Source organism: Chelonoidis abingdonii, chromosome 15 (genome assembly GCF_003597395.2).
Source record: "Chelonoidis abingdonii isolate Lonesome George chromosome 15, CheloAbing_2.0, whole genome shotgun sequence".
NCBI lineage: Eukaryota > Metazoa > Chordata > Testudines > Testudinidae > Chelonoidis > Chelonoidis abingdonii.
This window is the reverse complement of record NC_133783.1, coordinates 45727706-45755651: the sequence shown is the minus strand read 5'-3', so window position 1 is coordinate 45755651 and position 27946 is coordinate 45727706. Positions and strand designations below refer to the sequence as shown.

The following is a 27946-nucleotide window of genomic DNA, read 5'->3' as shown; positions in this document are numbered from 1 at the left end:
CCCTGAAAGGACAAGTAATTAAAACTCTTTAAGGAGACAGAGTTAACTTTTCCAAGGGGTTATTATAAATAATGAGTAACAACACTGTTTTTAATCTGTGGGAAATACTTTGACAATGTCCTCTTCATCTTGATGTAAATATTGCTCCTGTCTTGCTGCCAAGGAACAGCCTAAGCTGTTTACTGCTGAAAAACCCATTCCTGTTCATGTCAAGGGGCCTTAAGTATTATCCATAGTTAAGGTGGTGAAATGCCCATGAGCTGCACTCAAGAGCTCTAGGGATTCACTGTACATCTGGACTAGCTCTCCTCTATGCTCTGACTCCTCTGTAGCATTTCACTGATGACTATGGCAGGGATTAGGACAATTTGATTTGCTGAAAGAATTTTCTCATGTCACCTATAATTAAGCACTGACTTTACATTCCTGTTGAGATCCTGCTTTGGATTTGAAATGATCTGAGTTTATTAGGTTCATCTGAGTCTCAATGTCTGGCATATTATTTGGTCAGGCTAGCAATATAAAGGGACTCTTTCCCTTGAGCGCTGTAGAAAAAGTAGGAGCAAGGAACTGCTAGCTTTCCATCATAGGAGACAGATTATTTAAAGTGCACTGTTGATTTAAGAACAGTGAGCTGGTGAACCAAGTGGGAAATGTGGCCTGAATCACAGATGCTTATCCATCTACAAATACCATTTGTACTTCTTGATGTATAAGGGATTTAACTTGGACCTATGTCACACCTAAACAATAGATATCCATATGTATGACTAATTGAAATAGTTAAACTATTCTGTTTTCTATTCTGTAGTTCTATTATTGCAGGAAAATGTATTTTACATTCTAAATCCTGCAAACCAAATATTCTGAGATTGGCTTAAAAGAGACCAGTATCTCTCATCCCATTCCAAGGGAATCTAGAAACACTCATATCTAAACTCTGTAAGAAATAATCATCCCTTCACGTCTCTTTCCTCCTCTTCCTATCTACTGTTCTCTCCCCACACTATTATTCCCTGTTTGTTAGCTTCTTATGTTAAAAGCCATAAAGAGAGAGACTAAACTCTGTTTCTCTCTGTACACAGACTGCTTGGTTAATGGAAAAATTAACAGCCAGGTTAAAATGAGAATATCAGTATCTGTATGACATTCCTTCTCTCCATTATGGTGAGGTACCTGCTAAACCTGTGAGTCACATGGCTAACTGAGGAAAGAGGAAAAGCATGATTTTATTAAATCATGAATAATATGTTGTAATATTGGCAATAATTTTAACACTTATATGGACACTTTGCATCTACAAGATGGTTAACTCTAACTGCTTAATCTTCTTACCAACAAAACAAAGGAAATAAGTATTATTACTCCCAATTTACACATGGGGAGGAAGAGAGAAAGCGCTAGATTCTGTGGCATGTCTTGTTTCTCTAGTGGTGTAGAAGGGGTGGAGCCAGCTGCTGGGGAAAGCCAGAGCTAAAACAATGGGTCTCCACTTTCCCCACTCTCAGCTGCCAGCCTCCCATAAATTCTATAGCAATAACTGATCAGAACTTAACAAACAATCTTGTGGTGATGTACAAAGTGAGATCGAATCCCTTACCTTCTCTTTTAGATGCATGAGCTCTGCTGGGCTAACCAGACTGAACAGCCATGAAAACAAAGTAGGAAGAAGAATATCATTCACAATAGCACAAAGTAACTGATGCCAAATATGATGGAGTGTATACTTGGCTCTGAAAGGGTTAATGTGGGCCTGAGAGGCCAATTAACCCACCTGACTGCACCTGGAGGAGGGTGGCAGTCTTAATGAAAGCTGAGGTCCAGGGAGGGAAGGAGCTGGATAGTGACTGTAGGGAAAAGAAGCACAAGAGAAGGAACTTTTTGCAGCTGATCTTGTGGCACTAGAGAATGGAGAGTCTGGCAGGGTCCAGGAAAGAGCTGGCCCTAGGATTCTCTCCTGAGAAGAGAAGTCTGGTAAGAGGCCAGGAGAGATGCAGAATAGCCAGAAGGCAGAGCAAGCTGTGGTAGTGAGCCATAAAGAAAAGGTTTCTAGGGACAAAGTCCTGGGAGGTGTCTGAGGAACAGACCAAGGGAGACTTCAGAGGCATGGAAGGCCAAACCCTGAGCAGGGTGGGAGTGGGTTTTTGTTCATATTTTGGTTTGAGATTTGTTGGAGGATTCCAGAGGAGAGCCTTAAGAGTCCTGGCCCTAAAAAAAAGGTGAATCACAAGAGGCTGTGGGAGAGGCCTGCTGACAGGCTATAGTAAGAAGTCTGGGAAAACAGCAGCAAGGGAGTCTCATGGAGCAGATCTTGACTGCTAGTTATAGGATTTCTGGACTGGGAACCCACTCTAGGGGATGGACCTGGGAATAAGGATGACTGTAAGCCCTAAGCAGAGGGGTTTAAGGACCTCTGAGCTGGAGTCAGTGCTGAAGACCTTTTGTAAGGACGCTGGAGTTTTATTTGTTAGACTTTGGTGTTACCTCAAAAGAGTTGGGACTAAAAGTTACCAGGCCAGAAGCTGACTCACAAGAAGAGGCAGATCACTGCAGGCTGGAGTAGGGCTGGGGAGAAGTTCATGCTCCCAGAAGAGAAGCAAGTTCCTGCTTCAAGCTCTTGTTCCTCTCCCTTGGCCCTGGGGACTAATGTGCAGAGAATGAATGAGTAGCTTCTGCCAGCTCTGGGATGGACACACAGAGTGGACTTAGTACCCCGGACTTTGCTACTGTTCTTATTTGCTTGCTCTACTTACGCTCACCTGACTGGAGCACAGGCCCTCCCACAGTCACTCTTGCTTCTTAATCATCTGGTAAAGAACTGAATATACAATAACTGGGGAGGAGGGAATAAAATATTTTATAGAACTCAGTTAAACAAGCTAATAAAATAGGGATGGGGCTGAAGTTTACATTGTTATGCTGGGCTCTGGCTGGAGCAGCAGAGGGTCTGACAGCTGTCCCTGGTGGGCGAGTTTCATGGGCTATAGTATGTTTTCTCGTAAGTGTTCCCAGAAAGAAAAGGTGATTTTCTTGAAAGACTGTGTTCTCTATGAGAGGATAAAGTGCTTCCATTTGCTTAAAGAGGAAGTGGCTGGGTCTTTGCATTGGTGCAAGGAAGTGCATTTAAAGAGAGTCCTTACTTTAGGCATGTACTTTTTCATATTAACTGCAACCAGCTCTAAACAGACACTCTAAGGTCACTGACAAGTCAATGTGACTTTTCACTGGAAAACAGTGCTTCATATGTGGTCCTATCCAGTTCTTAAATTGTAATGAAAGAGGTGCCAGGGCTCAAGCAATTTTTTTTTACTTTACTTACTTTTGTAACCCTTCTGCCCCTCTGAGTTGGCAGCAACAAGGGCCGGGTTCAGTATCCAGGGGTTCCGTTTCAATACCACCATGCATAACCGGCTCGAGCCCCCACCCAGGATGGACACTTACATACCACACCTTCCTGGGCGCCTCTAGGAGGCAATACTTCTCCTCTTGCAGCACGGAGTCTGAGTGTAGCAAAATCTTTTAATAAAAGGAAGGATCAATGCGGCATTCCCATTGGAGAACACCACAAACAGAGTTATAACACAAACCATAACCACCCAAGTACATTTGGCATGTCTTTTCCCCTTAGGTCTTAAGTCCAATCACTCCCAAAGTTCAACAACCCAAAAGTCTTTGGTCAATGCCACCCAGAATTCAGAGCTATCTGTAGAGGTCCTCCCCCAGCCTGGGTGAAAGAGGCACCTTACGTGGTCCAAGGGCCAACTGCCCCTTGCTATCCGTGGGTTCTGGCTTCCCCTTCTCACGAACTGCTCGCTTACCAGCCGCGTCCACTCTGCTCCTCGGCATCCTCACAAACTGCTCCGCTCCACACGCATGCCTCGTTGCGCTGCTCCAGTTGTCCCTGCAAATGCTCGGCCCCGCTCGCTCTGTGGGCTGCTCCACACGTCCCACAGCTACTTCCAGCCAGCCGCTCGCCTCCACCAGCTGTTCCCTGTGGTCCGCTCCAGCCATCCCCACCAAATCTCTCCACTCCCCAGCTGCTCTGTTCCACAGTATAGGCTTCAGGCTCCCCCACTAGTTAGCACAGCACTCATGTGCTCCAGGGTCAGTAATTTCAGCTCTTTTGTGATTTCAGCTCTTAGTGATTCTCAGCACATACTAGGGGAGCCCAGTGCTATTGCACCATTGGGCCCAAAGTGTGAGTTCAGCTCAGCAACCTGTATCTGAGTCTTAAGGGAATAAAAAACAACTCTGACATTCCACAGTGGAGAGAGGAGGGGGTGGAAACTGTGCTTACTGGCTCCACAAGGGCCTGCACCCACAGGCACAGATACTGTCCCAATCTCTCTCAGTTCACTGGGTTTTGGAACCCATGTCCCTTATCTAGCAAGTGTCATTTAATTTATATTGAGACATTCTGTTATAAAGCAGTCTCGTGTAGTTCCTCATTCACATAATCAGGTGGCAACCATTATTTATCCTGCCCCAATAATGAAGAATTGGGGATCCCAGAAAATGTCAAAATAACCATTCCCAGGCCCTTGCTGGCTCCGTCTGGGTGTGCTATGCAAATATTTGAGACTTCACATTCCGGACATTCTTTCCACACTTCCCATAATTCACCCACAGATGTCAGGTACAGCTCATCCTGACTTCTGCTTACACTTCATAAGTAAAAACATAGAATGGCCATACTGGGTCAGATCAAGTCCATCCAGCCCCGTGTCCTGTCTTTCGACAGTGGCCAATGCCAGGTGCCCCAGAGGGAGTGAGCCTAACAGTAATGATCTCTTTCCTGCCATCCATCTCCACCCTCTGACAAACAGAGGGCTGGGGACACCATTCCTTACCCATCCTGCTAATAGCCATTAATGGACTTCACCTCCATGAATTTATCTAGTTCTCTTTTAAACCCTATTACAGTCCTAGCCTTCACAACTTCTCAGGCAGGAGTTCCACCGGTTGCTGTGTGCTGTGTGAAGAAGAACTTCCTCTTATTTGTTTTTAAACCTACTGCCCATTAATTCATTTGAGCCCTAGTTCTTATTATTATGGGAACAAGTAAAAACTTTTCTTATTCACTTTTCCACACCACTCATGATATTTATATACCTCTATCATTCCCCACTTAGTCTCCTCTTTTCCAAGCTGAAAAGTCCTAGCCTCTTTAGATCTCTCCTTCATTGGGACCCATTTCCAAAACCCCTAATCATTTTAGCTGCCCTTCTCTGAACCTTTTCTAATGCCAGTAAATCTTTTTTGAGATGAGGAGACCACATCTGTATGCAGTATTCAAGATGTGGGCGTACCATGGATTTATATAAGGGCAATAAGATATTCTCCATCTTATTCTCTATCCCTTTTTCAATGATTCCTAACATCCTGTTTGCTTTTTTGACCGCTGCTGCACACTATGTGGACATCTTCAGAGAACTATCCACGATGACTCCAAGATCTCTTTCCTGATTAGTTATAGCTAAATTAGACCCCATGGTATTGTATGTATAGTTGGGGTTATTTTTTCCAATGTGCATTACTTTACATTTATCCACATTAAATTTCATTTATCATTTTGTTGCCCAATTACTTAGTTTTGTGAGATCTTTTTGAAGTTCTTCACAGTCTGCTTTGGTCTAAACTATCTTGAGCAGTTTAGTATCATCTGTGAACTTTGCCACCTCATTGTTTACCCCTTTCTCCAGATCATTTATGAATAAGTTGAATAGGATTTGTCCTAGGATGGATCCTTAGGGAACACCACTAGTTACCGCTCTCCATTCTGAAAATTTACTATTTATTCCTACTCTTTGTTCCCTGTCTTTTAACCTGTTCACAGTCCATGAAAGGATCTTCCCTCTTATCCCATGACAACTTAATTTATGTAAGAGCCTTTGCTGAGGGACCTTGTCAAAGGCTTTCTGAAAATCTAAGTACACTATGTCCACTGGATCCCCCTTGTCCAAATGTTTGTTGACCCCTTCAAAGAACTGTAATAGATTAGTAAGAAATGATTTCCCTTTACAGAAACCATGTTGACTTTTGTCCAACAACTTGTGTTCTTCTATGTGTCTGACAATTTTATTCTTTACTTTTTTCAACAAATTTGTCCAGTACTGATGTTAGACTTACTGATCTGTAATTGCTGGGATCACCTCTAGAGCCCTTTTTAAATATTGGCATTACATTAGCTATCTTCCAGTCAACCTGATTTAAAGGACAGGTTACAAGCCATAGTTAATAGTTCTGCAATTTCACATTTGAGTTCTTTCAGAACTCTTGGGTGAATGCCATCTGGTCCCGGTGACTTGTTACTGTTAAGTTTATCAATCAATTCCAAAACCTCCTCTAGTGACACTTCAATCTGTGACAATTCCTCAGATTTGTCACCTACAAAGGATGGCTCAATTCCTAAACCTGACACAGCAAGCCCAGAGGTGCCAGGGCTCAGTAGAAATTAAGCACTGGTTGTATCTATAATTAAAAAGCTACAGTTACTTTGTGTGTAGTCCTGAAACATCTATCATCATAATTACAATACAGCTGTTAAGCAAGCAATCTCTTTTGCTGCGTGATAACTACTATACACTGAGTCAGTGAAAGCAAGCAGATAAGGCCATAGTGCAACTAATGATATCTCTGTTTGTCAGCTTATGTACAATAACTATTCTTTCAAAGTGGTATGTGTGGCTTTTTGTTTTTCTGCATGATAATTCCTGTTCACATGAATGCTGAATTCTCAGTGTGTCACTTTAAAAATTAAGGAGACAGCCACAATCCAGCACTATTGCTGTCCACTTGTTGCTGTTGCCGTTGTTGCTGTTTAAGCATTTGTTTGTTATTCGTGTGGCTGCAGATAGGACTCCTTTGTTAGCTGAAGAGTATGTGTAATATCTGTTTTGTAGAAATTATTGTGATTGGGCAAAATGCAATATTTGTTCCGTTCAGTGTCTTTGATTTACTAAGAAGAATCCAAAAGGAGACTGAATATGTATCCACAATGAGCTACAGCTCAGCTGTCTGCACTGTTCTGCCCTCTCAATGGCTCCCAATAAGGCAGAGCTTGTGGAGACTATTGATGTCTGCCTGTCTCACTTGGGGGATTTTTCAGACTCGAAAAAGGCAATAAAGTGCCAAATCACGGGTGCATAAAGATCTGAACTGTTTTCCATATATCTTTATTTATCCCTCCTGCCTGCTTTGTAAGTGCCACTCACAACACTTTCATGCCAAGGCTGTTGTGTGTGACACAGTGTGGAAATCCACACCAGGCTGCCCTATCCTGAGCTACCCTTATTAAGTATCACCCACCATTAGGAATCCAGCAAAGGGCCTTGTTGTGGGAGAGAGAGAGAGAGCGACAGTCACTCACTCATGTTAAGAGTCGAGTTTTCAGATTGAGATGGCTGCCAAAATATAGTAACTGGCAAAGTCTGTCAACCTAGAGACTATCCATCCAGAGTTCCAACCAGGAGGTGAAGCTTCTGGGTCTGCTTGTTTTCCTGGAGAGGGCAGGCTGCTATGCACACAGGTAAAATGCAGGCCTGTCGAGTCTCCTATCTGAAGCTGGAGTCATTAGAGAAAGGGTCTCACAAGATCACTGTCATGGTCCAGACAGATGTCAAAACTTGGGTCAGAGATGGAGATGAAGGGGCAAGAAAGAAAATGAAGAGCTGTGAGAGAAGGAGAAAGAAATGGATGGGTGTGAAAGCAGGAAAAAGAGAGAGAGGACAAAAGAATAGAGCAAAAAATGGGAAAGTCAAGAAAAGGAAAGAAAGCAAAAAAGAGGGGGAGAAACAGAAATGGGAAGGGAAAAAGAAAGAAGCAGGCATTCTCTTTAACTCGTATCTTCTGTTTTATTGTTGATATGGGAGCACAAAGGCTGTTGAATCTATCATTAATTGCTGAACTGGCTATCATAGTCTGAAGGGCACCCACAGTCTCCAGGTCATTGGTCATTCCTCCTTCTCTGGAGCTTCCTTTTTCTTTTGAAATGTGTCATAAATTACAATGCAGCATGTACTCATGAGTATTTCCACTGAAGTCATGAATCTGAGTGTGCAATTCTGTGTTGGTCAGCAATCTAGTCCTTAAGTTTTCCCTTTAGAAGTAGTCTTGACCTCATCGTCACATTTGATACTAATGCTTTCAGGGTCGAAATCTCAGCACTTATGTCAGCACATAGGTTTTACAGGAGGGCTAGTTTTAAGGGAGGAGATCTTCTCCTCCTTGCAAGCAAGAGGCAAGTTGGGGTGCCTGTGAACCACCAGCAACTATCATGCTTGCTTCACCCCCTCCGCCCTGCTCCCCCACAGCTGGGGTTTGTGGCTAGTGTAAACATACAGATTTTGAGCCCCTTGTTTCTACTGCTTCTTCTCCAGCCTACCCACCATTCTCTTCCCCCATGTTAGGCCCAGTAACTGGTTCCTTTTCGGATAATGATTCAAAATCCTTGTTCCATTGATTAAAAGTGTTAGAGCTCACAGTAAACATCCCTAAGGGTGAGACCGCTGAGGTTTTGCAGCAAAATCAGAGGCCCACACAGCAGAGCTCAGGGGGATGCAGACCTTTCTATGGCTTTTTGACCATCTAGGGCCTCTTGTGTAGAAGAACTGTAGTGTTCTTGCTATGTCTTTTCAATTTCCTCCCTGACAGGAAGGATTTTGTCCTCATTGATCATTAGGATCAAATTTTGACATCAGTGGATGGGGACAAAGTGGAATTAGCATACACAGGGATGAATTTGTCCCTTGAAGTTTAAGTATCGGATTGTACCCTTATGACATGACACTGACATTTCTGTACAGTCTTTCATTAACTGAACATAAATGGACTATCTTTCATAAAAAGACTCAAGACTCCAAGAATCAGACTCTTTGGTGTATGGCTTACTTACTCATGTTTCAGTGTGCCCTCTGATTAACTGAACATAAGCAGACTATATTTTCATGCTAATCAAATTGGGAGATGTGCATTCAATAATTTGTTTATACATGAGACCAAAGAAAGCTGTGAAGAACTGATATTTCTTTAAACAACTATGGTAGCATCTTGTTCAGATTCTGTATAAGAAGCAGATGGTTAGGAATAAAAGTCTTACCAAGTGTAAAAAGCACTTCATATACAAATCACTGTGTTAAGACGTGGCTTGCTATATTTAAGTTATTAACATTGTTATGGTGTAAATTTAAAAAAACGGCTTTTGCAAAATAACCCAATTTGTCATCTTGTTCTTAGTGTAATAGGAGATGAGCAATTTTAAAAGCAAGCCATCTTACCTAATACATGATGTGGTGGTTTTCAGAGGGCAATATTGACATTATTAATTAATCAATTAGTCCATAACAGACCCTTTTTACAACAAACAATTGATTTCTGTCCTCATAGGGAAGAAGTCTTTCTAAGGCACAGGAATGGCATTGGATTCTGTTTACAGCTCTGCTGCAGATATATTGTGCGACCTCAGATAAATCTATTAATCTCTCTGTGCCTCAGTTTCTTCATTATAAATTGAGGATAATTCTTCCTTACTCCAGGGGATTTGTGAGGCTTAATTCGCTAGGTGATCAGGTAGTAGAGGGATAGGAATGTCTATTAAGTGAATCAAATAAATAAATATGCTCTCCATATTATGGCAAAACTCCTTGTTGAAGTCAATGTATAAGAAATGCAGGAGGAGGACTTATGTTTTGTCAAACAATAGAAATGGATGCATATAAGTTTGACTTTTTTCCAAAGGTCTGAAAAAAAATCCTTTGATGGTTTGTTTTCTATACTATACTTTAAAAGACTTATCCTCTGGTACTGAAAAGAGTGTCTTCCATTTATGTGGTTTCATTCAGTTACCTAAAAGAAAATAAATATCAGAGGGAAAGATTGATAGATGCTCTGAATTGCAGTAGGGCGTACCCTCTCCTTTCCAAGAAGTGACATCTTGTCTTATCATAGCAGAAATGCAGCTTTGATAATGGTCTGGATCTTTCATTGATAGGCATGACTAACTTAACAAAATATTTTATAGTATCTACACTTCTCTGACAAAGTTAGCATAATATGGCTTATTATTTCAAGCATTAATGTATCTTACTGTTTGTTATGGTAGCACCTAAGAACCCAGCTGAGGATCAGGACACCTTTGTGCAAGACACAGTGTAGACATGTAACAGACAGCCTCTGCACCAGAGCCCTCACAATCCAAATGACAGTTGGAACACTACACAAGGATGAAACAAAGAAGCTGGGTGGGAGTGGGCTGGGAGAATGAGGTAGCAATAAAATAAGAACTTGGCAGGAAATATCATAATTTGCCTAATGAGTGCCAGACAGAAGTGATTTGCTGGCAATGTGGCACCGATAAGCTTATAAATCCCTGCTGAAAGAGAAGATAGCATCTTTACAAATGTTGACGGAGGCAGAATGGGAGAAAGCAAGGAGATGAAACAGACAAGATAATCAAGGCTGACATCATTAGTGCAGCAAACGTGGGAGACTGGGGATCGACAACTTGATAAGTAGATCTGCTAGACAGGTCTTTTTAAACACAAAGGGTCTTAAAGGCAAGGATAAAAAAAATGTATTGTGGCAGAGGAAGGATAGCCAGTGAAGTAAGTGTGTGTGTTTAAAAAAAAAATGGGATGGGGGAAATCATGGTCAGAGTAGTGGCCTAGGAAGATGATCCGAGCAGCAGGACTTTCAATAGACTGAGCAGGGCAATGAGCTGGCATCAAGGCTAGAGAGAAATGGATTAGAGTAACTGAGGCATGAGATGAGGGCTTGAACAAGAGCCTTGGCAGTCAAGACAGACAGAAAAATACCCAGTGTTTTTCACAATATTACGTAGGTAGAAGCAACAAGACTTAGACATGGGCTGAATATAGGGTGACCAGATGTCCCGATTTTATAGGGACAGTTCTGATATTTGGGGCTTTTTCTTATATAGGATCCTTTTACCCCCCACCACCTGTCCTGATTTTTCACACTAGCTGTCTACTCACCCTAGCTGAATATGTGAATCAAGTGAGAGGGCTGAATTGAAGATGACACCCAGATTACTGGCCTAAGTGACTGGGAGGACATGGAAGATGCTTTAGACCACAAAAACAGACATACTAGGTCAGAGCAGTGGTTCTCAACCAGAGGTACATGTACCCCTAGGAGTACTCAGAAGTCTTCCAGGGGGTACATCAACTCATCTAGATACTTGCCTAGTTTTACAACAGGCTACATTAAAAACACTAGTGAAGTCAGTACAAACTAAAATTTCATACAGACAATGACTTGTTTACATTGCTCTATATACTACTATACACTGAAATGTAACTACAATATTTATATTCCAATTGATTTTATAATTATATTGTAAAAATGAAAATGTAAGCAATTTTTCAGTTAGTCTGCTATCACACTTCTGTGTTTTTATGTATGATTTTGTAAGCAAGTAATTTTTAAGTGAGGTGAAACTTAGGGGTATGCAAGACAAATCAGACTCCTGCAAGGGGTACAGTAGTCTGGAAAGGTTAAGAACCACTGGGTCAGACCACTGGTCCAGCTAGCCCAGTATCCCATCTTCCAACAGTGGCCAATACCAGATTGCTTCAAAGAGAATGAACAGAACAGGGACATTATAAAGTGATCCACCCCCTGTCATCCAGTCCCAGTTTCTGGCAGTCAGAAGCTTAGGGATACCCACAGTAAGGTGTTACATTCCTGACCATCTTGGCTAATAACCATTGATTGGACCTATTCTCCACAAACTCATCTAATTCTCTTTTTGAATCCATTTATAGTTTTGGCTTTTACAAAGTCCCCTGGCAATAAGTTCCACAGACTAACTGTGAATTGTTTTAAGTGCTTCTTTTTTGTTTGTTTGTTTTAAACCTTCTGCCTATTAATTTCATTGGGTGACCCCTGGTTCTTGTGTTATGTTAAGGCAATGGGTCTCAAACTTTTTGACTGGCAACTCCTTTCACAGAGCAAGCCTCTGAGTGTGACCCCCCCCAATAAATTCAACACACTTTTTAATATATTTAACATCATTATAAATGCTGGAGGCAAGCAGGGTTTGGGGTGGAGGTTGACAGATCGTGACCCCCCATGTAATAACCTTGTGACCCCCCTGAAGGGTCCCGACCCCCAATTTGAGAACCCCTGTGTTAAGGGGTAAATAAAACTTCCCTATTCACATCCTCTATATCATTCATGATTTTATAGATCTATCATATCCCTCCTTAGTCATCTCTTTTCCACGCTGAACAGTCTGTCTTTTTAATCTTTCCTCATATGGAAGTTGTTCCATACCCCTAATCAGTTTGTTGCCCTTCTCTGTACCTTTCCCATTTCTAATAATTTTTTTGAGAGGGGGTGAGCAGATGTGCAGTATTCAAGATGTGGGCATGCCATGGTGTATATATAGTGGCATTGTGCTATGTACTGTCTTATCTATCTCTTTTCTAATGGTCCCTAACATTGTTACCTTTTTTGACTGCTCCTCACATTGAGCCGATGTTTTCAGAGAACTATCCACGATGACTCCATGATCTTTCTTTAGTCATAACAACTAATTTAGAGCCCCTCATTTTGTATGTGTGGTTGGGATTGTTTTCCAATGTGCATTACTTTGCATTTATCAACATTGAATTTCATCTGCCATTTTGTTGCCCAGTCACCAAGTTTTGTGAGATCCCTTGGTAACTCTTTGCAGTCTGCTTTGGACTTAACTAGCTGGAGTAACTTTATATCAACTGCAAACTTTGCAACCTCACAATTTTCCCCCCTTTTCCAGATCATTTATAAACATGTTGAACAACACTGATCCCAGTACAGATTCCTGGGGGACACCACTATTTACCTCTCTCCATACCGAAAACTAATCTTTCTTCCTACCCTTTGTTTCCTGTCTTTTAACCAGTTACTGATCCATGAGAGGACTTCCATCTTAGCCCATGACTGCTTACTTTGCTTAAGAGCCTTTGATGAGGGACCTTGTCCAAGGCTTTCTTAAATTCCAAGTACACTATATCCACTGGATCACCATTCTCCCCATGTTTGACCCCCTTAAAGAATTCTAATGATTGGTGAGACATAATTTCCCTTTACAAAAGTCCTGTTGACTCTTCCCCAACAAACTGTGTTCATCTATGTGGCTGATAATTCTGTTTTTTATTACTGTTTCACCCAATTTGCCTGAACTTAAGTTAGGCTTACTGGCCAATAACTGCCAGGATTTTCTCTTGATTATTTTTTAAAAAAAATTGGTGTCACATTCACTATCCTCCAGTCATCTGGTACAAAACTTTACTTAAGTGATAGGCTACATGTCACAGTTAGTAGTTCTGCAATTTCATATTTGAGTTCCTTCGGAACTCTTGGGTGAATATTGTCTAGTCCTGATGAATTATGACTGTTTAAGTTCACCAGTTTGTTCCAAATCCTCTTCTACTGACACCTCAGTCTGGGACAGTTCTCAAATTTGTCACCTCAAAAGAATGGCTCGGACACGGGCATCTCCATCAATCCCCTGCAGTGAAGATGGATGCAAAGAATTCATTTAGCTTCTCTGCAATGGCCTTGTCTTCCCTGAGTACTAGTTTAGCACCTTTGTCATTCAGTAGCCTAACTGATTGGCAGATTTCCTGCTTCTGATGGTGAGGTGGTTTTTTATTTTGGTTTTTTTTGGCTGTTAGTTTTTGAATCTTTTGCTAGTTACTCTTGGAATTCTTTTCTGGCCTGCCTAATTATACTTTTATATTTGGTTTATGAGAGTTCATGCTCCTATTTTCCTCAGTAGGATTTGACTTCCAATTTTTAAAGGATTCCCTTTTGCCTCTAACTGCCTCTTTTACTCTGTTTAGCCATAATGGCATTTTTTGGTCCTTTATTATTTTTAATTTGGGGGGTATACATTTAATTTGAGTCTCTATAATGGTATTTTTAAAAAGTTGCCATGCAGCTTGCAGGCATTTCACTCTTTTGACTGTTCCTTTTAATTTTCCTTTAACTAACTGCCTGATTTTGTGTAGTTTCCCTTTCTGAAGTTAAATGCTACTGTGGTGGGCTTCTTTGATTTCCCCACACCCACCCCACAAGAATGTTAAACTTAATTGCATTATGGTTGCTATTACTGAGTGCTTCAATTACATTTACCTCTTGGACCTGATCCTGTGCTCCATTTAGGTCTAAATCAAGAATTGCTTCCCCCCTTGTGGGTTCCAGGACTAGCTGCTCCAAGAAGCAGTCATTAACAGTGTCTAGAAACTTTATTTCTGTATCCCATCCTGAAGTGACATGTACCCATTCAATATGGAGATAGTTGAAATCTCCCAGTATTATTGAGTTTTCTATTTTTAAAGCCTCTGTAATCTCCCTGAGCATTTCACAATCCTCACTATCAGCCTGGTCAGGTGGTCAGTAGTATATTCATACTGCTATCTTATTATTATTCAAGCATGGAATTTCTATCCCTAGAGAATCTATGGTATAGTTTGAGTTATCTAAAATTTTTACCATATTTGACTCTCTAATTTCACATTGTACTGGTGGGAGAGTAGTTAGTGCCACTCCATCATTCTGTAGTGGTTTAGAGTGGTTCCTCTCTGTCAGCCTCCAAGGGAGGGCACTCTGCCTCATTAAGTCACCTTGTGGCTGATAGCCAATTGACAGGGTAAGTGTCAGCAAAGAGTTTAGGGCCTCAGCCCCTTATGGCAGGGCAGGGCAATTGGCAGTCTTTAGCCCAGCTCCCTGGCTGGGCAGATAGCAAATCCAATCAGGCTCAGGCCCTCTGGACAGGGCTGAGCAGGAGCAGTCTGTAGCCCAACTTTCTGGCTGGGGCAGACAGCAAACACAGTCAAGCTATCCAACCTAAGGTGGGTAGGCTGCCACCCTTGGGTCCACCCTACGCCACTGAGTCCCACAGTTCTACCAGTGGTCCTGCCACTGGGTCAGCAGGGATCCTCCTGAAACATGCTGACTCTGGTTCCGACAACACAACCAGACTACTGTCTGGTTTCCTGGGCTACTTCCTACCCCATAGCTTTTCATAGGGCTCCGTTGCTCACAGGTCCTCAGTCTCCTCTGTGTACTCGGCAGTCCCCAGCAGTTCCCCTCCCTCAGAGACCTCCTTCAGGGGCAGTGGTTGGCACCACTTGATCCCTGACCCAAAGCTCAGCAGCGAGGCAGAGGCTTCCACCTCCTTCCCCGTCTCTGCCTCAAATGAGTTGGACGCCCAGCCTCTTATACTTCCTGTTCCACCCCTCCACTTGCAACAAGAGGGGTGGGTCCAGACTGGTTCCAGGGCAGGGAGTGGTTCCTCCCTGTGAGCCTCGGAGGGAGGCCACTGCACATTCCTATATATTTTGTACCCTGGTATTACCATGTCCTATTAATTGTCATCATTCCACCAAGTTTCAGGGATGCCTATTATATTAATATCCTCTTTTAATACCAGGCTCTCAAGTTCACCCACCTTAGCATTTAGAATTTTAGCATTTGTATACAAGCACTTGTAAAATGTGTTACTTTTTGTTGTCTGCCTTTGTGTGATGTAATTGAATGGAACTCTCTTTCAATTGACTTTTTGTCTTCAGTTCATACCTGTACTTCATCAACTTCTATCCTCTCCTCTTTATTAGGATACAGAAAATCCCCATTAATAGTTTCTTCCCTATAGAATGTCTCCGTCTGAAACATGTGCACCTCTACACTTGTTGGCTTTCCCCCAACCTGCAGTTTAAAGATTCCTCTACGACCTTTTTCATTTTACATCCCAGCAATCTGGTTCTGTTTTGGGAAAGGAGGAGCTCCATCTAAACCAAAAGGTTCCCCAGTTCCTAATAAACCTAAATCCTTTCTCCCTACACCATCGTCTCATCATACATTGAGACCCTGCAGTTCTGCCTGTCTAACTGGCCCTGTCTGTGGAACTGGAAACATTGCAGAGAATGCTACCATCGAGGTCCTGGACTTTAATCTCTTACCTGGCAGCGTAAATTTAGCCTCCAGGACTTCTCTTCTACCTTTCCCTCTGTCACTGGTACCCACCCATACCGCAACCACCAACCCCTTCCTAGTGCTGTACATACATCTGCCTAGATATCTTGAGAGATCTACAACCTTCTGACCCTGCATGCATGTGATTCTCCTGGTCATCACAATCCCAGCTATCTGTATTTCTAATGATTGAATCCCCCATTACTATTACTTGTCTCTTCTTCATAACCGGGGTTCCCTCCCCTGGAGAGGTATCCTCAGTGTGAGAAGGAAGATCCCAACTATGGGATTGTTTACCTCAACTCCAGTTTGATGTCCTTCCTTGATACTCTTATCCTCAGCAGTTCAGAGGCTGTCTGACTGGGGTTGGGACCACTCTACGGTGTCCTGGAAAGTCTCATCTATGTACCTCTCTCTGCCTTTGCTCCTCCAGTTCAGCCACTCCGGTCTTGATCCCATATTCTGTCTCTGAGGGTGTGACATTATCTGATTAGAGTATGACCATGCAAATCATTGTTGCTTCCATTATTATATAATTGCAACGAATCTTATACGAAGTGTGACACATGGCCAGAAAGAGTTAAGCAGCTTTCAGGCTGATTGACCCAGATTCAATCTTTAGGAACATATATGTAAATAATGTTCATGGTTTTGTGTGTTTACATGTATATTGTTAGAGGTTAACAATGTAATCAAACAGTCCCTGTCTATGCAATATTCTGGTAATTCAAAGATCAAAAGGACATATTAACATTTAAATGAACTGTAAACATAGTGATATCACTGTATTAATCTCTCTTTGAAATGTATAGCAAATCACCTGTGAATGGTGGAAAACGGGCAATTGCCTTATGATAATCTGTATAGCTAATTACCAGCAATGCTTAGGAAAGAGGTTTACTTCAAAATCTCCATAATTGCTTGTTGTTCGCCTAAGGACTCCAAGCTGTCAAGAGAAGGTCTGGAACTGTATTCAAAACCTTTGAGTCCTGATCCTTTTAATCTCAGATCTGCTTGATGCTTCATGCAGGGGAAGCTTAAATCATAAGATTGAGATTTCCAGTCCTAATTTGGATCGCCCTGAATATAAACATTGGACTACAACCTATGAACTAATTCTGAAAGTACTCTTTTCAAATACAAAGCTCATCATCTCTACTATGAATTTGATCTCAGAACTGTACTCATGTCTGTATGTATATTGATCTTTTAACCAATACTTTATCTTTTCTTTTTTAATACATTTTAGCTTAGTTAATAAGAATTGGCTGTAAGCATGTATATGGGTAAGATCTGGAATATTCATGAACCTGGGAGGTAATGTGTCTGATCCTTTGGGATTTGTAGAACTTTTTTATATGATGAATAAGATTTTTAGTAATCCTCATCATATTTGACTTGGGTGTGTGGGTGGAGGCCTAAGGCTGGTTTACTTTAAGGAAACTATGTTGTTGGCTTCTAGGTAACCAATAAGGTATTACAGAAGCTGATTTGGTAAAATCTAAGCATTGGAATATCCACTAGTTTTGAGGATTGTCTGCCCCATTCTTTGCAGTTCACCCTAATTGAGTAACTTCAGTGAGACTCCCCTGGGATCACACAGGGCCATGAGTTTCTTGCACCAAATGCACACAGGTAATCATACATGTTGCATTCAGGGCAATAAACTGGATATCCCTGACAATGCTGCAGGACTTCTGCCTGCATTCTTTTTTTCCTGCACCTTTGGGTTTTTGTAGGGTTGGTTTTTTTTGGGGGGGAGGGTTGGGTGGTGGAGGTGGGGTGTGGTATTGGCCTAAGTTTAGAGAATGTTAGGTGTATCTGTCTCTCATGCTGCCCCTCTAAACTCTCTTGCAAAACCCCATTTGCAGCTTAGGAGATAGCTTTTTAAATCCGGCTCCCTGAATAGCCCTGCTCCCTGGTTAATGAACCCTACAGGGATCAAAGCCTCATTAAGCTATCAGCACATGCTCCCCTCCACCCAACCATATAGCACACCATATATTACAGTCAATCAGCAAACACACAAGAAACTCATCCAAAGGGTCACATAGTCCCTCCTCCTTCACCTGGAGAGCTCCTACACAAAACTCTCTTGTTCGCATAACAAAAAGATTATCAGAAACCCAAATATCAACACAGTTAATACATATATTTGTGGTTTGGGCTCCCTCACACTAGTTCTCATCAAGCTAGCATGCTAAAAATAGAATGTAACTATTGGACAGGCTAGCTGCCCCCAAATATGGACCCATCTTGTAATGATATTGGGGTTCATTACATTACAAAGCAGTGAATGAGAAAGGAACTGGAGAGCTACTGTGGTGAACTGCTGCACCCCACCATGCAGTGTTCCCAACCCCCGCCTCCACAGCACATCTCTAACTTCCTATGTTCACAATACTGTCCCTTAAGAGGAAGCATCTCTCAATTTTAATCTTTTACAAACATCTTTACAATCTAAGATCCTAGGCATTTACTCAGGGCAGCGAGCCTGTCCCACAGCTCACACTGCTGGTGACTACATTCTATTGTTAGCATGCTAACACAATGAGAACTAATGCAATTATGTCTCCTCAAACTGTGAATCACACCTGCAGCTCCAAGTGTTGACATGACATACCCTTTGTTTGAATAAGGTTTTCTTATGTGAGTAGTGTTGCAGGATCAGGCCTCTAATTAAAATCTACAGTTGTTATGCATGTAGAACTCCCATCAAAGGCCCTAGGTGTTTTCCCTTAAAACTGGTTAGCTGACATCACATTTTTGGTCCCTGCAGAGGCAGCACAGCTAAGGGAGAGTGATCCAGATTCTATTCTGGCTCATATGTCATCAACAAAATTGTTAACCAAATTCCATTTGCAGAATGTTCATTACTGATGGTGATGTATAATCCCAAAAGAACAGAGTTTGACTGTGACATCTACAATGGGTTAGTAAGATTAGCAGTTAGAAAAACCATCTCTTTCTATGTAGATTCAGTGGTAAGAAAGTAAGGTGATAGGCATTATAAATAGATACTGAGCAAACTTGACAATGAAATAGTAATTAAGACACAATAAGAGTAAGATCTCATAATGCCACTCCTACACAGTTACTTTTCAGAGCAGAACTGCACCATAAATTTGGCAATTGACCTGGCTCAATAATATCCTATGACATCAAATTCTGTGGACAATATTTTGTAATGCATTATGTTGCAAATGACTCTAAATGATTTTGGATTGAGCCCACTGTTAAAGTTTCCTAATTCTTTATATGTAGTTTATAAGGAGAAGTTGGGTGATGGAGGACAGCTAGGGAAGCAATTTTTGGGGATTCTCTTGGGCTTGAATAGAAACTGAGAGTGGCTGGGTCATTACATAAATTGAATTTATTTCCCCATGTTAAGCATCCTCACACCTTCTTGTCAACTGTCTGGAATGGGCCATCTTGATTATCACTACAAAAGTTTTTTTTCTCCTGCTGACAATAGCTCATCTTCATTAATTAGCCTCTTAGAATTGGTTGGGCAACTCCCACCTTTTCATGTTCTCTGTATGTATATATATCTTCTTACTATATGTTCCATTCTCTGCATCTGATGAAGTGGGCTGTAGCCCACGAAAGCTTATGCTCAAATGAACTTGTTAATCTCTAAGGTACCACAAGTACTCCTGTTCTTATTTTTCTAGGTTAATTTCAGCTGGGAGAGTCTTATAATACATTGTTCGGAGGCAATATACATAGAATCCCTTAACGTTTTTTGACCATATGTTTTTTATCTAAAAAAATCTATTTGAACATAGGAGAAAGGAAATAGAATTGTGTACAGTTTTACAGTAAAACATTACATTGTATTACTCCACTTGGCAAGTTAAGTCCAAGTGATTAATACAACTTGTACATAGAAGTTCAGTACCTTATTAGCGTTTCTTGTATTGCTATCCATACAGAATTCCATAATATCAAATATCAACGTTAGTGATACATTTGGCGGTCCCAATAATAGGATCTGCATTAGTAAGTTAATGTAATAAAGATTTCTGAACATAGTAATAAACCCCCTTTATTTTTGCAGACTTACATTTGCTTTTTGTACTTAACTAGTATAAGGGAGCATAGTCAAGACCATAAATTTCACATGAAAAATGGAAGATTCAGTACTGTAAGCACTGTCTGACTTCTCGTATTTTTGTGCAGCTGCATTTCCATTTTCTTTTCACATAAGAATGTATAATGGTGCAATTACCAATGTGAAGCTGGACCCTTACTGACTTCTCTTCTAATAATTTGGAGAGATCACAACATTCTAGTAACCCTTCAGTTAGAGCTGACAAGGCTCACTAAATAAACCCCCATTTTGAAGCATTTACATCTTTCCCACAGAACTTTCCTTTGTGTCTGAAATCATCTCAGCTGCTCCCAAATGAAGTTTTTGGAAAGTCGAGGGGGGCTGGGGGGAATGGCAAAATTCCACTTGGGTACTGTATACTTATCTGACCTTTCATTTCCTGTAACTGACTGCGTACTTCCCCAGTCCTTGTGTGTTTTAGTTGGCTTACTTTCCCATAACTGGTTTGTTTATTCTTGATCTTCCTATCACATTTGCTTCCTGAAAACGGGGGATAGAGTTGCTCATTACAGTTGATAAGGGCCAGATCCTCAGCTGATGTAAATGAATGGGGCTCCACTGACTTCACTTGGGCCCAATAAACATATATGGTACTCAAATGAAGAATTCTAAATACAGAGTTATGAAACTCCACATATAATGACTTTCCACACCAATTTTAAAAAGTTTTGTAAAAATTTTTAGGTCCATTCGCATCTCTGAATTATCATCAGTATGGAGACAAAAGGATGAAATTTTTTATCCTTGTGTGCATTAATAGTTTATCATATACTCTAATGGCCTTTCTGTTGTAGCCCAGGCTTAAGCTTAAGCTCTACAGAGTGTAAAACTCATTAATTTTTTGCTTAACTATGCCTTTTATCTTGCTAGCTTTTGCAAGCTATTTGTTCCTTTTCAAGGTTTTTTTCCCTTAAAATAGCAGACTTTTACCTCAAATTACATTCCAGCACAAATTAAAGCAAATGAGGTAAAATTGTCAAAATTATCACAATCAAAGGCAGAATCTTTACTGTACAGGTTTTTAAACATCTCTCTTTTCTTTAGACTTTTGGGTTTAATGATCCTACTGCAGATTCATTGCTACAACTGGTCATCTTAGTTTTATAATTAGCAATGATTAAGAGTTTTTTTCCTTTCTTAAGTATTTTCTGGAAAGCATTAAATTATTCTGAAAATGGAAACAGTAAAATATATACACAACTATTTGCATGTGCTGGCACTTTAAAACACCACCACAGGAATTTCTCACTATGTATTACAAGAACTGGTCTCTGTGCGGAAACCAGTGACTGTGAAGACCTCTGGTATTTATAACAGAGACGGAAAAGTTACACTCATGGAGAGATTTCTCTTTTGAACAGAGTCAATCTGTATAACTAAAGAACACAGAACCAGCTCTATCAATCTATTTTTAACCTATTTTAAATAAAGAGGCGCTGGGGCTGAAACACATGACCCCACAGTGGAAAACAACCAAATATATTCCCCAGGTAGTAGTCCAGTAAAACCTGAGGTTGAGTGCTTGCCCAAACACATGTCCTCAAAGCCTTGCTAATGGCTGGATCAAATATTATCTAATCTGATAAGGTTGCCAGGTGTCAGGTTTTTGACCAGAACACCTGGTTGAAAAGGAACCCTGGCGGTGCTGTTAAAAGTCTGGTTGATGGTGCAGTGGGACTGGCAGGCTCCCTGCCCGGCTCCACGCAGCTCCCAGGAAGTGGCTGGCATGTACCGCCTGCCCTGAGCATCGGTTCCACAGCTCCCGTTGGCTGGGAACTGCAGCTAATGAGAACAGCGCCTGCAGGCAGTGGCAGGGAACAGAGCCCCCTGGCCTAGGAGTCAGAGGGACATGTTACCCCATCCCAGAAGCTGCCTGAGGTAAGCGGCACCCACATCCCTCACTTCCTTCTGGAGACCACACACCCTCCTGCACTCCAACCCTGCCCCAGCCCAGAGCCCCCTCCTCACCCTGAACGCCTCATTTATGGCCCCAGCCCAGAGCCCATACCTCCTCCCACACCCCAACCCCCTGCCTCAGCCCAGAGCCCCCTCCCACACTCTGAACCCCTTTGCCCCAGCCCAGAGCCCCCTCCTGCACCCAAAACCCCTCATATTCAGCCTCACCCCAGCGCCCACACCCCCAGCCAGAGTCCTCACACACCCCAACCCCCTCCCCCAGCCCAGTGAAAATGAGCAAGTGAGCGAGGGTGGAGGAGAATGAGTGACAGAGCGAGGCGGATGGAGTGAGAGGGAGGGTCAGGGGCAGGGCAAGGGTGTTCCATTTTCTGCTATTAGAAAGTTAGCAACCCTAGGGGCATTTGTGTGATAGAGAGAATAAAATAAAGCACAGAAGAGTGAAGTGCAGAGTAGATGGAGGAGCTGAAGGTGCAGATAATGGAGGAAGCAGATGGGCAGGAGAATACTGAGGGAAGAAAGGAGCTAACTGCTGCAGAGAACTTAATACAGTGGTTCTAGGTTGTAGCACCCTGCAAAACTTCACCAGGATGCTCCTGAGATTATGGCACTTCTTGGGTCAAGGTACAAGACAATACCACTCTTTATTCCATTAGTATCCACCTTAAATCTTACTCCAGTATATGATTTATGCACTCAGAATTGTATCTTGTGACACAACAAATGCTTTCTGCAGATTGCCAGGGAGATAACGAATAAATGATGGCTGGGTAATAGGGCCATCTATCCATTACTGCTATTTATTCTTTGCTGCATTACTTCCTTCTTTTTAATTATGTAAATGTTCCCAAACGCTATGAGAGATAATCCCATGTCTATATGCGTGTTTATGCATCCACTCTTTTATGACCAGTCACCATCCTTCTACAGGATGTTTGATAGGCTGAGACTCGAGTACTTGGACCCCTTTTTAGGTATGCAGAAATTAATTAGGATTGCACATTAATGGGGGGACCTGCGATATCAGGATATAAGGTTGACTCCAATTTGTAAATGGAATTTGCACATGCAACTCCAGCACAAATATTTTTAAACTATTTTTTTTTAAATTCCACATTCAGTTTAAGCAACAGCACAAGTTGATGTCTTGCATACCAGCTAATGTCAACTCAAAGGATTTTTGTGGCCCTTGTGGGATTATTTAAAATAGATTAGGTTACTTCACTACAGAGTTGCAACTCATGATATAGTCTATACACAGACATAATGCAAACTGCAAGTGGATTCCATTTCTGTCATGCACATATGCTCCCCAATAGCACACACTTCCCCCACACTCTTCCTATTTGTACAGCATAGAGCATGTCTTCTTAAAATAACATTTTTCACCTTAGATCCCTGTCAAGAATATATATACACATATTGTACACGCTTCTTCAACTAAGAGTAACTGTCTGGGAACGAATGTCTGGAAAGCTGACCACAAAATGAGTTAAGATTCTTCTGGAACAGAAGACCTCAAACTGCAAGTGGCTTGATGTTGCCATATTCTATTTTTTCTCTTAACTCTGTTGTGTGACTACAGTAGGCCCTGTGGTACTTCCTGCAGGCTTGGGATTTTTCTGCCAAAAAAGTGTCCATTTGGACTAATCTGTGAAGACAAAACATGAAAAGTTTTAGTTACCTTTTAAAATTAGATGCTTGATTCATCAGTTCCAAAGCACAAAATACAATGTATTAGCACACTGCTATGTGACAATGCACTGTAGGTCAAAATATTCTTTCAGTTACAGTACACCTGGGCACCATTATAAATGGGCCCATTCCCGCTCCCAATTATATTGGTAAGACTGATTTCCAGCCCCCACTCCCACCCCCCATCAGGTTGCATAGATGTAACTGGGAAGAATTTAGTTCCCTGTCCTTGATTCTGGTTTTCTCATGTTCAAGAATGGAATGAATTCTGTATACTGTCACTGTAGGTATAGTAACTGGGCAACTTTCATCACAATAAGTGCATGCAATTATCTTCCTAAGGAACTGTAGGTACCTCCCTGTGGCAAGAAACACTGGAAAATTTATCAAACTGTCATAAACAGATAGTTAAGGGTTAATGTCTCTTTTACCTGTAAAGGGTTAAGAAGCTCAGTAAACCTGGCTGACACCTGAACAGAGGACCAATGGGGGGACAAGATACTTTCAAATCTTGGTGGAGGGAAGTCTTTTGTTTGTGCTCTTTGTTTTGGGGGTTGTTCGCTCTTGGGACTAAGAGGGACCAGACGTCAATCCAGGCTCTCCAAATCTTTCTGAATCAGTCTCTCATGTTTCAAACTTGTAAGTAAATAGCCAGGCAAGGCGTGTTAGTCTTATTTTTGTTTTCTCAACTTGTAAATGTTCCTTTTTGGCTGAGAGGATTTTACCTCTGTTTGCTGTAACTTTGAACCTAAGGCTAGAGGGGGTTCCTCTGGGCTATATGATTTTTAAGAACCTGATTTATTTTTCCTTGTTTTAAGATCCAAGGGAATTGGATCTGGACTCACCAGGGATTGGTGGGGGGAAAGGAGAGGGGATGGTTAATTTCTCCTTGTTTTAAGATCCAAGGGATTTGGATCTGTGTTCACCAGGGAATTGGTGAAGTCCCTCAAGGCAACCCAGGGAGGGGAAAGTTTTGGGGGACAGAGTGCTCCAGACACTGGAATTTTGGATGGTGACAGTGTACCAGATCTAAAGCTAGTAATTAAGCTTAAAAGTGTCCATGCAGGTCCCCCCATCGGTACCCTAAAGTTCAGAGTGGGGAAGGAACCTTGACACAAAGCAAAAGTCACTTTGCTATAATGAGCTCCTGTGAGAAGTTCAGTCCCATGAAACCAGTTCACAGGAGATGCCTGGATAGTAAAACTGTACATAGTTGAGGGGGCAAATAGAAGATAAGGGCAGCTATCATGCTGACCCTCAAAAAAAAACCCAAAAAGCTATTACAACTTTGAGCACCCTTCTCCACGGTAGGGAGTAATGAATTAGACCATCTTTGCAGAAATGGAGTTGCAAGGTCCCTTAATTAAAAATTCATTCTCTCATTTAAAAAGATGAGCTATAGAGCGGTGGTAATGTGGTGCTGCATATTAATAGAACGAGAATGGTATGTACCAAATAGATGGAACTCCAAATTTTAGTTGCCTGTGAGGGTACATGGACGCTTACATGCCAGATCTGCCAATGGCCCATTCCATAGCTAGTGCTATGTGTTTATATAAGGAAGAGTGAATGCTACTATTTTCAGATCTGGTCAATGTAGACTTAGACTTTTGCAGAGGACCCTCTTCTCCAATATTATGACTTTCTTCATCCTGCAACAATTAAATCAGTTGCATTGTTATGGACCAAACACCTTAAAAATTGTGTTCTATCAGTCACTGGCCTGACATGGCTCCCTATATCCACATGTCCCCAGGCTACACGGTTTAAATAAACAGAGTGACATGATAAGCAAAGTACATTTGTAGAGGAGTTGCTCTGCTGCTGCTCCTCCAGTTTCAGTGCTGCAATTGCCCATGCACACACAAACTGGGGTAGAAATACCAGAGGATCTGCATAGTGGCAGATCTCTCAGCCATGCCCCATCTGTGCACAGTCAGGTTGGAAGCTCTGATTCTCACTGCACAGTGAGGGAGCCCTGTGTGGGCTCATGCCATCATACTGTATGTAGGTGAAGGGCCTTTCCGCATCCCAAGTTCTTTGGCCCTTAGCCCTACACTATGAGCCTGTTTGTGCAGTCCTATCTAGAACAGGATTGTCAACTTTCTAATCACACAAAACCGAACACCCTAGCCCCGCCCCTTCCCCAAGGCCCTGCCCCCTGCTCACTACATTTCCCCTCCCTCGATGGCTCGCTCTCCCCCACCCTCACTCACTTTCACTGGGCTGGGGCAGGGGTTTGGGGTGAGGGAGCAGATGAGGGTTCTAACTTGATTCCTGGCCAATGGAAGTGCAAAGCAAGTGCTCGGGGCAGGGGCAGTGCACAGAGCCCTGTAACCCCCGCCCCCCGCCCCCACCTAAGAGCCAGACCTGCTTGCCGCTTCCGGGTCACAGCACAGAGCCAGGACAGGTAGGAACTAGTCTGCCTTAGCTCCGCAACACCACTGACCAGACTTTTAACATCCTGGTCAGCAGTGCTGACCAGAGCAGCCAGGGTCCCTTTCTTACCAGGTGTTCCGGTCAAAAACCAGACTGGCTGGTTCTTGCTCAGATGCTTGGGGTGTAACCAATTGCCATCCATCAGATGGTCAATGACCTTGGGGTTGTTTTTTCTGCCTCTGCAGTGTGTGGGTGCTGATCTCTTGCCAGGATTATCTAAGTATATCTCACTTAACCATTTCTGTTCCATTACAGGGGGAGGGTATTGAACATTGGTGCACCTCAGTCCCTCTTATTCTCTGCTGTGGCACATAAGTCTCCTATGGGCTGTAATACTATGGTCTAATTTTGGTTGCTGGGTTTAGTGTGCAGGTATTGGGTGGTGGTGTTGGCCTGTGACATACAGGAGGTCAGACTAGATAATCTGGTGGTCCTTTCTGGTTTTAAACTCTGACTCTGAGAAGTAGTAAGAGCTGCAACTTCCAACTCTCATAGTGGTTTAGTTGAAATACTTTCAGTTAGCTGTAGTGCAATCTGTAAGTACCCATGACAGGGCTTTAAAAGATGAGTCTACTTGCAGTAGACCAGCAATAGGAAGACAAATGTTTTAATAAGATCAGTACTATGATGACACTAAATTTAAGAGCTTCTCATCTCATTTCAAATAATCTTGATGTGATGTTGATCTCTCAGGATTAGTTGTGATTGCAATACCTCAGTTTTGTGTTGCATAATTATCTAATGTTCTTTAGTCAAGAGTGTCCTAGCACAGAAGTACTTGGAAAGAAGGAAGGAGGGTGGGTCTGAGAGGTGGAAAGGGAAAGACAAGAGGGGAAAAAAGAGAAAAGAGGGGTTACATTGTTTTTAATAATGTTGTTCTATGGATAGTTTGTCCAGCTGTAATCAGAAATACTGTTTCCTTTGAGCCTGTTAATTGCGGATCCATATGATAATGTCAGTGTGGTTCTTTAAGACTGGGTTAGTGACTTTCAAATGTAGCCCATGCATCAAAGGATGAAAGGGATAGCAGTAGTGTTTGCTTAGGGAAAAAAAGCTTTAAAAAACTTCTTACAAAAAATTGCTTTTAAGAAAAGCCACAGAAGCTAGTCCCACCCTCAGTGAAGTTAAACCACACCCTTGCTGCAGAGCTGGCTGAGAAGTTTGTACATGTTGCTGGAAGATCATTAAAGGGACTGTTTTCCCTGACTATTCCTTTTTTTAGCTTGCAAACCTCTGGTAAACAGGATGTAAAGCACCAGAAAACCATGAGCTTCTGCTTCCTTCTGCTAGTTGCATACATTTGGTAGTGACATGGAGGGAAATGCTGCTTAAATGAAGAACTTCAGACATGTACATGTCTGGGCTCTTTGGTTGAGTTAGATTAAACAGATATCAAAACAGCTCCCTTTCATAAGATGTAATGTAATTAGGAACATTTTGATTATACACTAGACTCTTAAATTGTCCTGCAGCTATTTTAATATACAACCTAATTAAATCTATTTCTCCTGGCTATGAGCCAAAAAGAAAGTATATGGATTTTAATACATGATGCAGAAGAGGCCAGAGTTAGAAGGTCAACCTTAGAGAGTGGAAATTTAGTATTAATCATTCTGAGAAAATCTTGAAAGCCTTTTTCAAACCTCAGTATGGAAAGAGTTGACCTTGAGGTACACTAAGGAATAAGGGAGATAAAGCTTTACTAGTTTTCATGTTTTTTAATACATGCTTATAATTGATAAAATTGGAGTCTCCTGATCATATATATCCATAGATCTATTTACATTCACAGGCTTCTTCTCC

General features: G+C 41.8%; 1 long non-coding RNA gene across 1 annotated transcript in view; it reads left to right on the top strand.

Moving 5' to 3' along the window:
- The first annotated feature begins 5843 nt into the window (after positions 1-5843).
- LOC142047788 (uncharacterized) overlaps positions 5844-27946 on the top strand; it is a 441041-nt gene continuing 418938 nt past the window's right edge. The window contains exon 1 of the long non-coding RNA XR_012657035.1: positions 5844-6041. This is a non-coding gene — a long non-coding RNA (uncharacterized LOC142047788). The remainder of the gene's footprint in view (positions 6042-27946) is intronic.